Here is a 12,492-nt window from a genome sequence, read left to right on the forward strand (position 1 = left end):
GAACTTATCAAAACTCAACACACCAAAAATAAATACCAGTTTAGAAATAAGCAGAAGATATTAAGATACTTTTTTCTAAACAAAACATACAGAGATGGCTAATACAAACATGAAAACATTCTCAGTATTATTTATCATTCAGGGAAATATAAATCAAAAGCACAATGAGATACCACCTTACACCTGTCATATTGGCTAAAATTAACAACACAGGAAACAAGAGATATGGATGTTGAGAAAGGGAATCCTCTTATACTGTTATTGGGATTACAAACTGGTGTAGCCACTCTGGAAAATAATATGGAGTTTCCCCAAAAAGTTAAAACTAGAACTACCCTATGACCCAGCAATTTCACTACTAGGTATTTACCCAAAGTGTACAAAAATACTGATTGAAGTAACACATACACCCTGATATCTATAGCAGCATTATCAACACTAGCCAAAAAAACAAACAGAAAACACAAACAAGCAACAACAATAGCCAAACTTTGGAAAGAGCTCGACTGTCCATTGAATGATGAATGGATACAGAAGATGTGGCAGATAGATAGATGGATAGATAGATAGATAATGTAATAATAGTCAGCCATCAAAAAATAATGAAATCTTGCCATTTGCAGTTATGTGGATGGCATATGTATTATGGTTAGTGAAATAAGTCAGTCAGGGAAAGACAAGTACCATATTATTTCATTCATATGTTGACTTTAAAAAAATAAAACATGTGAACATAAGGTATGGAAAAAATAGAGAGGGACTCAAACCATAAGTGACTCTTAACTATAGAGAACAAACAGACAGTTGATGGAGGAAAAGTGACCAGGGTGATGGGCTAAATGGGTGATGGGTATTGAGGAGTGTACTTGTGATGAGCACTGGGTGTTATATGTAAGTGATGAATTACTAAATTCTATGCCTCAAACCAATTTTACCATATATGATAAGTAGTTGAAATTTAAATGAAAATAAATAAATTTAAGAGCATTTATAAAGTACCACTCAATTATTACAATTTAATTTAATGTATATTATAAAATGCAAAGGGGTAAGGAGTAATACAACAACTAGAATTTGTGAACTTCATGATAGAGGGCTCTAATAAGAGAGAATTTGGGGCTCCTGGGTGGTTCAGTCAGCTGAGCGTCCAACTTCGGCTCAGGTCATGATCTCACAGTTAGTGGGTTCGAACCCTGCATCAGGCTCTGTGCTGACAGCCAGCTCAGAGCCTGGAGCCTGTTTCAGATTCTGTATCTCCCTTCTCTCTGACCCTCCCCTGCTCACGCTGTCTCTCTCTCTCTCAGAAATAAATAAAAACATTAAAAAATTGAAAAATAAAAAAGAGAGTTTTTAGGTTTCATAAATTGTGATAAAATAAACATAAGAAGTATTTTCCTTTTTAATCATTATTGAGTGTCCTGTTCAGTAACATTATGTATATTCACATTATTGTTCAACCATTGTCATCATCTTTCACAAGGACTTTTTCCTCTTTCCAAACCAAAACTCTATGTGAGCAAAATAGTAACTCCTTATTCCCCACTCTGATCAGACCCTCACAACTACCACTCTACTTTCTGTCTCTGTGAGACTGAATAATCAATGAACTGTATATGAGTAGAATCATTAAATACTTGTCTCTTTTGGGACAGGCTTACTTCATCTAGCATAACTTTACCAAGGTTAATTCATATTGTATCATGTGTCAAAATTTCTATTTTTAAGGCTCAGTAATATTTAATTGTATGTATATATAGCATTTTACCAATTCATCCATCGGTGGTTACACAGTATGCTTCCACATTTTGTTTATTGTGAGTAATGTTGCTGTAAACAAGAGTGTATACATATCTGTTCAAGTCCTTGCTTTCAGTTCTTTTGTATATATGCCTAAGAATGGAATTGCCAAGTCCTATGATATTTTTATGTTTAATTTTTGGAGAAACTACGGAGTGTTTTGTACAGTGGCTGTACCACTTTACATTCCTTTCAAGCAATGCAAAATGACTCCAATTTATCTACATTCTCACCAATACTTGTTTTTTATGTTTTTCAAATAATAGCCATCATAATGAGTATAAAGTGGTATCTAAAATTGTATTTTTTATTTGAATTTGTCTATTAGTAATATTGAGCACTTTCATGTGATTTTATGCCATTTCTATATTATCTTTGCAGAAATATCTATTCAAGTCCTTGTACACTTTTAATTAGATTGTTTTCAGTTGTTCACTTGTAGGATTTTTAATATTTTTTGAAAAGCAATCTTATTAGCTATATGATTTGCAAATACTTTCACTCATTGACTTTTGACTCCTGATACTGCCTTTGAAGACAAAAACATTTTAAATTTGATGAAGTACAATTATCTCTCTTTTGCTGCCTGTGCTTTTGGTGTCATATCCAATAAATCATTACCAAATCCAATGTCAAGAAGCTCTTATCCTATGTATTTTTTCTAAGAATTTTATATATTTATCTCTTACATTTAGGTCTTTGATCTATTTTGAGTTATACATTTAGGTCTTTGATCTATTTTGAGTTAATTTTTGTGTATGGTGTAAGAAAAAGGTCAAACTTTATATGGATATTGAGTTACCCCTGCAAAATATGTAGAAAAGAATGTCCTTTCTCCGTTGAATTGTCTTGGCACACTTGTCAAACACAATTTCAACATATGTACTCAGGTTTATTTCTGAGATCCTTACTCTATGTCATTGGTATATATATTTTTGTTCATGCAAGTACCCAGTATTTTTTTTAATTGTATTAATTGACTTTAATAAAATTTATTTCAGAGAAGAGAGAATTATGTGTTTAAAAAAGATTTATTTAAAACTATTTGAATTTAGAATCATATTCATTTCATCTGAGAGAAGTAAACAATATAATTATTTTTATTTGAGTGTAGTTGACATACAATGTTACATTGGTTTCTGGTGTGCAATTTAATGATTTGATATATTTATACATTATGCTATGTTCACCACAAGTGTGGCTACCATCTATACCCTTACATCACTATTGCAATATTATTGATTATATTCCTTATGTTGTGCTTTTTCCCCCAGATGTATTTGTTCAATAAATGAAAACCTGTATTTTCCTCTCCTTTTCACACATTTTGCCTAGGTTTGCTCCATCGCTGGCAACCATCATTTGTTCTTTGTAATTATAAGTCTGATTCTGCGTTTTGTTTTTTCATATGGGTTTTTCTTTTAATTTCCATTTATGATTGGAATCAAATGGAATTTACCCTCGTCATTATAACTCATTTTACTTAGCATAATATCCCATAGGTCCATCCATGTTGTCTCAAATGGCATAATATAATCCTTTATTAATGACTGTGTAAAAATAAATTTATGTGTGTATGTATGTATTGCATTTTCCTTATCCATTTGCCTAATTATAGTCACTTAAGTTGCTTTCATATCTTGGCTATTGTATATAATGCTACAATAAACATACAGGTGCATATATATCATTGAATCAGTTTTTATTTGCTTTTGGTAAATACTCAATAGTACTAATCATTATATCAGATAGCATTTCTATTTTTATTTTTTTGAGGAACCTCCATATTGTTTTTCACAGTGGCTACATCAATTGAGATTCTCACCGACAGTGCGTGAGTGCTCATTTTTATCCACATCTTCACTAACATTTGCTATTTCTTGTCATTCTGATTTAGCAATTCCAGCTGATATAAGGTGATAACTCATTATTATTTTGATTTGCATTTCCATGATGATGAGTTATGTTGAACATTTTTTCATGTGTTTGTTGGCCATCTGGATGTCTTCTTTGGAAAAAAATGTCTATTCAGGTCCTCTGTCCATTTCTTAATCAAATTGTGTGTGTGTGTGTGTGTGTGTGTCTGTGTGTCTGTGTGTCTGTGTTGACTTGTGTAAGTTCTTTGTATATTTTGGATATAATCCCTTATAGGATACGTCATTTGCAATTATCTTTACCCATTCAGTAGGTTCCCTTTTTGTTTTCCTGCAGGTTTCCTTTGCTGTGCAAAAAGCTTTTAATTTTGATGTAGCCCCATAGTTTATTTGTGCTTTTGTTTCACTTGCCTTAGGAGACATATCTAGAAAAATATTGCTATGGCCTATTTCACAGAAATTACTGGTGTGCTCTCTTCTATATTTTTATGGTTTCAAATCTCCCATTTAGATCTTTAATTCATTTTGAGTTTATTTTTGTGTATGGTGTTAGAAAGTGATCTTGTTTTATTATTTTACATGTAGCTGTCCAGTTTTCCTAACATGTTTTATGTCCATTATATATTCTGGCTTCCTTTGTCATAAATTAATTGACTACATAATTGTGGGTTTATTTCTGGGCTCTTTGTTCTCTTTCATTTATCTATGTGTCAATTTTTGTGCCTACTCCATACTGTTTTGATTACTGCAGCTTTGCAGTATATCTTGAAATCTGGGATTATAATACCTTCAGTTTTGTTCTCCTTTCTAAAGATTACTTCACCCACTCAGGGTCTTTTGTGGTTCCATATAAAGTTTAGTATTATTTGTTCTAGCTTTGTGGAAAATGCTCTTGCTATTTTGATAAGAATTTTATTGAATCTATAGATTGCTTTTGGGTAGTATGGATATTTTAACAACATTAATTCTTCCATGAATATTTTTCCATTTGTGCCATCTTTGCCCCCCCCCCCATCAATATTGTATGTTTTCCAGAGTACAGATCTTTCACCTTTTTGGTTAAGTTTATTCCTAGTTATTTTATAATTTTGTATGCAATGGTAAATGGTGTTGTTTTCTTAATTTCTTTTACTGCTACTTCATTAATAGTGTATAGAGATGTTACACGTTTCTGGGTATTAATTTCATATCCTGCTACTTTGCTGAATTCTGTAAAGTGCAGTACTATGTTGAATAAAACTGCTGATAGTGAACATCCTTGCTTTGTTGTTGACCAGAGAGAGAAAGCTCTTACGTTTTCATCATTGAATATTGTGTTAGATGTGGGTTTATCATATATGCCTTTATTATCTTGAGGTATGTTCCCTCTAATCCCACTTTTTTTCAGAGTATTTATCTGAATGGATATTGAATCTTTTCAAATGCTTTGTCTTCATATAATGAGGTGATCATATGATTTTCACCATTTGTTTTGTTCTGATATATGACAATGTTTGACTTGAGGATATTGAATCATGCTTATGTCCTGGAAATAAATGTTACCTGATTATGGTGAAAGATATATGAAATATATAGTTGCATGGTGTTTACTAATGTTTTCTTGAGGATATTTACACTAGGGTTCACGGAAGATATTTGCCTGTAGTTTGTCTATTGTTTTTGTTTTATTCATGATTTGACTATCTGATTTTGGTATCAGGGTAATGTTGGCCTGATAGAATGTGTCTGGAAGCTTTCCTTTGTCTTCTATTTTTGGAATAGTTTGAAGATAAATATATTAACTATTCTTTAAATGTCTGGTAGAATTCACTTATGACTCCATCTGGACCTGGGCTTTTATTTTTTGATAATGTTTTTTATTACCAGTTTAAATTTGTTACTAGTAATCGGTCCATTCACATTATGTATTTTTCCTGGCTTAGTTTTAGAAGATGGTATGTTTCTAGAAATTTATCCATTTCTTCTAGGTTGTCCAGTTTGTTGACATATAATGTTTGTGTTTTTATGGTGTCATTTGTTACTTCTACTATCTTGTTTCTGATTTTATTTATCTGAGTCCTTTATCTTTTTAGATTTATGAGTCTGGTTAAGAGTTTGTCAATTTTGTTCATCTTTTCAAAAACCAGCACTGAGTTTAATTTTTTTTCTATTTATTTTTTTCTCTATGTCAGTTAATGCTGCTGTGATCTTTATTATTTCTTCTCTCACTAAACTTTGGATTTGTTTGTTATTCCTTTCTAGCTCCTTTAGGTGTAATGTTAGATTGTTTATTTCAGTTTTGTTTTGTTTCTTGAGGCAGTAGTGTGCAAGTATATGTACTTCCCCCTTATAACCATTTTAACTGCGTCCCAAAGATTTTGGACCATGTGTTTCTATTTTAATTTTTTTCCATCTTTTCTTTTTCTTTTTCTTTGTTTGCTTTATTGATCAATTGGTTGTTAAGCATCATGTTTTTTAGTTTCTGCATGTTTGTGTTTTTCTATTTTTTTTCCTTGTGACTTATTTACAGTTTCATACCCTTGTAATCAGAAAAGATTCATGCTATTATTTAATTTTTTTTAATTTCTTAAACTTTTTTCTGTGAGCTAACTTACATATCATCTATTTTGGAGAATATTTTATTTGCACGTTAAAAGAATGTGCATTCCTGCTTTTTCAAAGATTAGTTAGCTATACATTTGTGGGTCCATTTATGGATTCTCTGTTGTTTCCTTGATCTGTGGGTCTGTTTTTGTGCCAGTAGTGTATTGTCTTGATGATTAAAGCTTTGTAATACATCTTGAAGTCTGGAATTGTGATGCCTCTAGCTTTGGTTTTCTTTTTAACATTATTTTGGCTATTCTGGGTCTTCTGTGGTTCCATACAGATTTTAAAATAGTTTGTTCTAGCTTTGTGAAGAATGCTGGTGTTATTTTAATAGGAGTTGCATTGAATGTGCAGCTTGCTTTGGGTAGTATAGACCTTTTAACAATATTTGTTCTTCCATTCAATGAGCATACAATGTTCTTCCATTTCTTTGTGTCTTATTCAATTTCTTCCATAAACTTTCTGTAGTTTGCAGCACACAGATCTTTCACCTCTTTTGTTAAGTTTATTCCCAGGTATTCTATGGTTTTTGGGCAATTATAAATGGAATTTATTCCTTGAATTTTTCTTTCTGCTGCTTCTTTATTGGTATATAGAAATGCAACTGATTTGTGCTTTGATATTATATCCTGAGACTTTGCTGACTTCATGTATCAGTTCTAACTTTTTTTTTTTTTTTTTTTTGGTCTAGTCATTCGGGTTTTCTATATATAGTATCATGTCTGCAAAGGGTAAAAGTTTGACATCTTCCTTAACGATTTGGATGCCTTTCAATTCTTTTGTTGTCGTTTTTTACTTTTGTAAATGTTTATTTATTTTTGAGAGAGACAAAGACAGAATGTGGATGTGTTAGGGGCAGAGAGACAGGCAGACAGAATCTGAACCAGGGCCAGGGTCCAGGCTCTGCACTGAGCACAAAGCCCAACATGGAGCTTGAACTCAAACTCACAAACTATGAGATCATGACCTGAGCTGAAGTCAGATGCTTAACCAACTGAGCCACCCAGGCGCCCCCTATTTCTTTTTGTTTTCTGATTGCTGAGGCTATGACTCCAAATACAATGTTGAACAACAGTGGTGAGAGTGGATATCTATGTTGTGTTCTTGATGTTAGGGGGAAACCTCTCAGTTTTTCCTCATTGAGGATGATATTAGCTCTGGGTCTTTCATCTATGTCCTTTATGATATTGAGGTATGTCCCTTCTATCCCTACTTTTTTGAAGGTTTTCATCAAGAAAAGGTGCTATGGAAAAAAGACAGTCTTTCCAGCAAATGTTGGGAAAACTGAATAGCGACAACCAGAAGAATGAACCTGGACCACTTTCATACACCATACACAAAGATAAACTCAAAATGGATGAAAGACATAAATATAAGACAGGAAACCATCAAAACTCTAGAGGAGGCAGTAGGGAACAACTTTTTGATGTCAGCTGCAGCAACTTCTTACTAGACATGTCTCCTGAGGCAAGGAAACAAAAGTGAAAATAAGCTATTGGGACTTGATCAAGATAAAAAGCTTTTGCACAGCAAAGGACACAATCAACAAAACTAAAACGCAACTGACAGAATGGGGAAGATATTAGCAAATGACATATTAATAAAAGAGTTAGCATCCAAAATCTATAAAGAACTTATCAAACTCAACATCGCAAAAAAAAAAAAAATTCAGTGAAGAAATGGGCAAAAGATATGAACCACCAGTTTTCCAAAGAAGACATTCAGATAGCTAAGAGACACATAAAAAGATACTCAACATCACTCATTTTCAGGGAAATACAAATCAAAACCCCAGTGATATATTACCTCCCACCTGTCAGATGGCTAAAATTAACAACTAAAGAGACAACAAATGTAGGTGATAATGTGGAGAAAGGGGAACACTTTTGCACTGCTGGTGGTAATGGAAACTGGTACAGCCACTCTGAAAAACAGTATGGAGGTTCCTCAAATTAAAAACAGAGCTACCCTACGACCCAGCAATTTCTTGACTATGTATTTATCCAAAGGATAGAAAAATGCTAATTCAAAGGGGCACATGCACCCCAAAGTTTATAGCAGCACTATCAATAATAACCAAATTATGGAAAGAGCCCAAATGTCCATTGAATGATGAAGGGATAAAGATGTGGCGTATATTGCTCAGTGATCAAAAAGAATGAAATCTTGCCATTTGCAACAACATGATGGAACTAGAATGTATTATGATAAGTGAAATAAGTCAGACAGGGACAGATAAATATATGATTTCACTCATACGTGGAATTTAAGAAGCACAACAGATGAACATAGCAGAAGGGAGGGAAAAATAATATGAAATCAGAGAAAGAGGCAATCATAAGAGACTCTTAAATACAGAGAACAACCTGAGGGTTTCTACAGGGGAGGTGGGTGGAGTAATCAGCTAAATGCATGATGGGCATTAAGAAAGGCACTTGTTGGGATTAGCACTGGGTGTTATATGTAAGTGATGAATCACTAAATTCTACTCCTGAAACCATTATTACACTACATGTTAACTAACTTGGATTTAAATAAAAATTTTTTAAAAGTATGTGTATTCTTGTATTTTGGGACGGAATGTTCTGTATAGATTTGTTTTCTCCATATGGTAAAATGTGTTATTCAAGGACATTGTTTCTGTCCTGTTTTTCTTCCTGGATGATCTATCTATTGATGTATTTGGAGTGTTAAAGTCCCCTAATCCCTAACATTATTGTATTACAATCAAGTTCTCTCCATCTGTCTATTACTCAAATTTTCTCTATATGTCTATTAATATTTGCTTTATGTATTTTGGTGATCCAGTGTTGTGTGCATAGATATTATACAATTATTTATCCTCTTGTTGGATTGAACTCTTTATCATTAGGTAATTTCTTTCTTTGTCCCTTGCTGCAGTGTTTGCTTTAAACTCTATTTTGTTTGATGTAAATATTGGTCTCCTGTCCTTTTTTTTTAAACTTCCATTTGCATGGAGAATGTTTCTCCATCCCTACACATTCACTTTGTATGTAACTTTAGGTCTGATGTGTGTCTCTTCTAGACTGCATATAGATTAGTCTTACTCTGTATACATTATGCCACCCTATCTTTTAATTAGAGCACTTAGACCATTTACATTTTAAGTGATTATTGATGGATATGTACTTATTGCAATTTTATTTGCTTTCTGGTTGTTTTTGCTTTCCTCTTTCTCTCATTGTGGATGATGACTTTCTGTACTTTCATTTTGGCTTTATTTCTTTTTTATTTTTAGTGTATCTATTATATGCTTTGGATTTGTGGTTGTCATCATAGGTAATTAAAACATCCTAAGTATAGAAAAATATATATGGGACACCTGGGTGGCTTAGTTGGTTAAGTGTCCGACTTTCGCTTAGGTCATGATCTCGCGGTTCATGGGTTCGAGCCCTGCGTCGGGCTCTGTGCTGACTGTCAGCTCAGAGCCTGGAGCCTCTTTCAGAGTCTGTGACTCCCTCTCTCTCTGACCCTCCCCTGATCACGCTGTCTCTCTCTCTCTCCTAGAAATAAATAAAACATTAAAAACATAAATATATATATATATATTAATTAGATGGTCATTTACGTTCAAACACATTAAAAAGCACTAAGTGTAAATGAACTTATTTCCTTTTTAAAATTTCTTTATAGTTTATTTTTTTGAGACAGAGAGACAGAGCATGAGTGGGGGAGGGCAGAGAAAGTGGAGGACATAGAATCTGAAATAGGCTCCAGGCTGTTAGGTGTCCACACAGAACCTGACGCGGGGCTCGAACCCACAAACCGTGAGATCATGACCTGAGCCAAAGTTGGACGCTTAACCGACTGAGCCCCCCAGGCACCCCAAAATGAACTTATTTCTTGAACTTTTTTCCCCTTATCTCCTTCCCTTTTCATTCCCCTTTTAACATTTTTTATATGTTGTCTTATTTTACATATTTTAAAACAAATTTTAATTGCAGTATAGTTAATACACAGTGTTATATTATTTTTAGGTGTACAATATAGTGATTCAACAAATCTATACATTACTCAGTGCTCATAATAATAAGTGGACTCTTTAATCCCCATCACCTATTTCACCCATTCCTCCACCCATCTTCCATCTGATAAATATTTTTTTTTTCCGTAAGTAAAAGTCTGTTTCTTTGTTTGTCTCTTTACTTATTTTTTCCCTTTTTTTTGTTGTTTCGTTTTGTTAAATTCCACATATGAATGAACTCATATAGTACTATTTTCTCTTACTCATTTCACTTAACATTATACTCTGTAGATCTATCCATCTTGTTGCAAATTGCAAGATTTCATTCTCTTTGTGGTTGAATAATATTTCATCATATATCTATATATAACTTCTTATTGATGCATTTATTGATTTGAGTTGCTTCCATAATTAGGCTAATGTTCATAAGGCTGCAAGAAACATGGGTATGCATGTACCCCTTTGAAATACTGTTTTTGTAATCATTTATTAAAAGTTTATATTATTTTGAGAGAGACAGCACATGACTGGGGAAAGGACCACAGAAAGAGGGAGAGAGAATCCCAAGAAGGCTTTGCATTATGAGCACCAATCCTGATGTTGGTGCAGTTTGATCCCATGGACCATGAGATCATGACATGAGCTAAAATCAAGAGTCGGATGTGTAAGTGACTGAGCCACACAAGTGCCCCAACTGTTTTTGTATTATGTGGATATATACTCAGTAGTACAATTACTGTACCATAGAGTAGTTTTATTTTTTAACTTTCTGAGGAACCTCCATAATGTCTTCCACAGTAGCTGCACCAGCAGGCATGAGGATTCCTATTTCTCACAAACTCTCCAACACTTGTTTTTTCTTTTCTTTTTTTTTCTTTTTTAAAAAGTTTAGCAATTTTGACAGGTGTGAGGTGATATCATATTGTAGTTTTGATTTGCATTTCCATTATGAACAGTGGTTTTGAATATTATTTTCATGTGCCTGTTGGCCATCTGGATGTCCTTTTGGAGAAATTTCTGTTCATGTCTTTTGCCCACTTTTAATTGGATAACTGATTTTTTAGTGTTGAGTTGTACACATTCATCATATATTTTGGATACTAACCCTTTATCGGGGATATCATTTATCACTGTTTCTGCCATTCAGTAAGTTTTCTTTTACTTTTGTTAACAGTTTCCTTTCTTATGCAGAAGCTTTTTATTTTGATGCAATCCAAATAGTTTAGTTTTGCTTTGTTTTCCTTGCCTCAGTAGACATGTCTAAAAAAATGTTACTATATCTAATGTCAGAGAAATTGTTGCCTGTGCTCTTTCCTAAGATTTTAATGGTTTCAGTTCTCATATTTAGGTCCTTGATGCATTTTGAATTTCTTTGTGTATACTGTAAGTCAGTGGCCCAGTTTTATTCTTTTACTAAAAGTTATGCATTACTTCCAAGACTATTTGTTGAAAAGGCCATCTTTTTCCCATTGAATATTCTTTCCGCCCTAGCCAAAGATTAATAGACCATATAAACATGGATATATTTTTGGGCTATCTTTTCCATTCCATTGATCTAGGTGTCAATATTGGTGCCAGTACCATATTGTTTAGATTACTACAGCTTTGGAAATCTGGAATTGTGATGCCTTTGTTTTGTTTTGTTTTTTTAAACTCTTTGGGGTTTTCTTATGTTCCATCAAACTTTTAGGATGATTATTCTAGTTCTGCACAAATGATATATATTTTTTTTACAAATAGTTTATTGTCAAGTTGATTTCCATATAACATCCAGTGCTCATCCTCAAAGGTGCTGTCCTGCATGCCCATCTCCCCACTCTCCCCAAACACCCATCAGTCCTCCCTTTGTTCTCAGCATTCAAGAGTCTCTCATAATTTGCCTCTCTCCCTCTCCCCCACAATTACCCCCCTTTTTCTTCCATGGTCCTTGGTTAAGTTCCTCCTAATCCTCCTATACGTGCAAACATATGGTATTTGTCCTTCTCTGCCTGACTTATTTTGCTCAGCATAACACCCTCAAATTCCATCTATGTTGCTACACATGGCCAGATTTCATTCTTTCTCATTACCATGTAGTATTCCACTGTATAGATAAACCACATCTTCGTGATCCATTCATACGTTGATGGACACTTAGGCTCTTTCCATGTTTTAGCTATTGTTGAGAGTGCTGTTATGAACATTGGGGTCCATGTGCTCCTATGCATCAGCATTTCTGTATCCCTTGGGTAAATTCCTAGCAGTGTTACT

Source organism: Hyaena hyaena, unplaced genomic scaffold, assembly GCF_003009895.1.
Source record: "Hyaena hyaena isolate Hyena2069 unplaced genomic scaffold, ASM300989v1 scaffold_1017, whole genome shotgun sequence".
NCBI classification, from domain to species: Eukaryota; Metazoa; Chordata; class Mammalia; order Carnivora; family Hyaenidae; genus Hyaena; species Hyaena hyaena.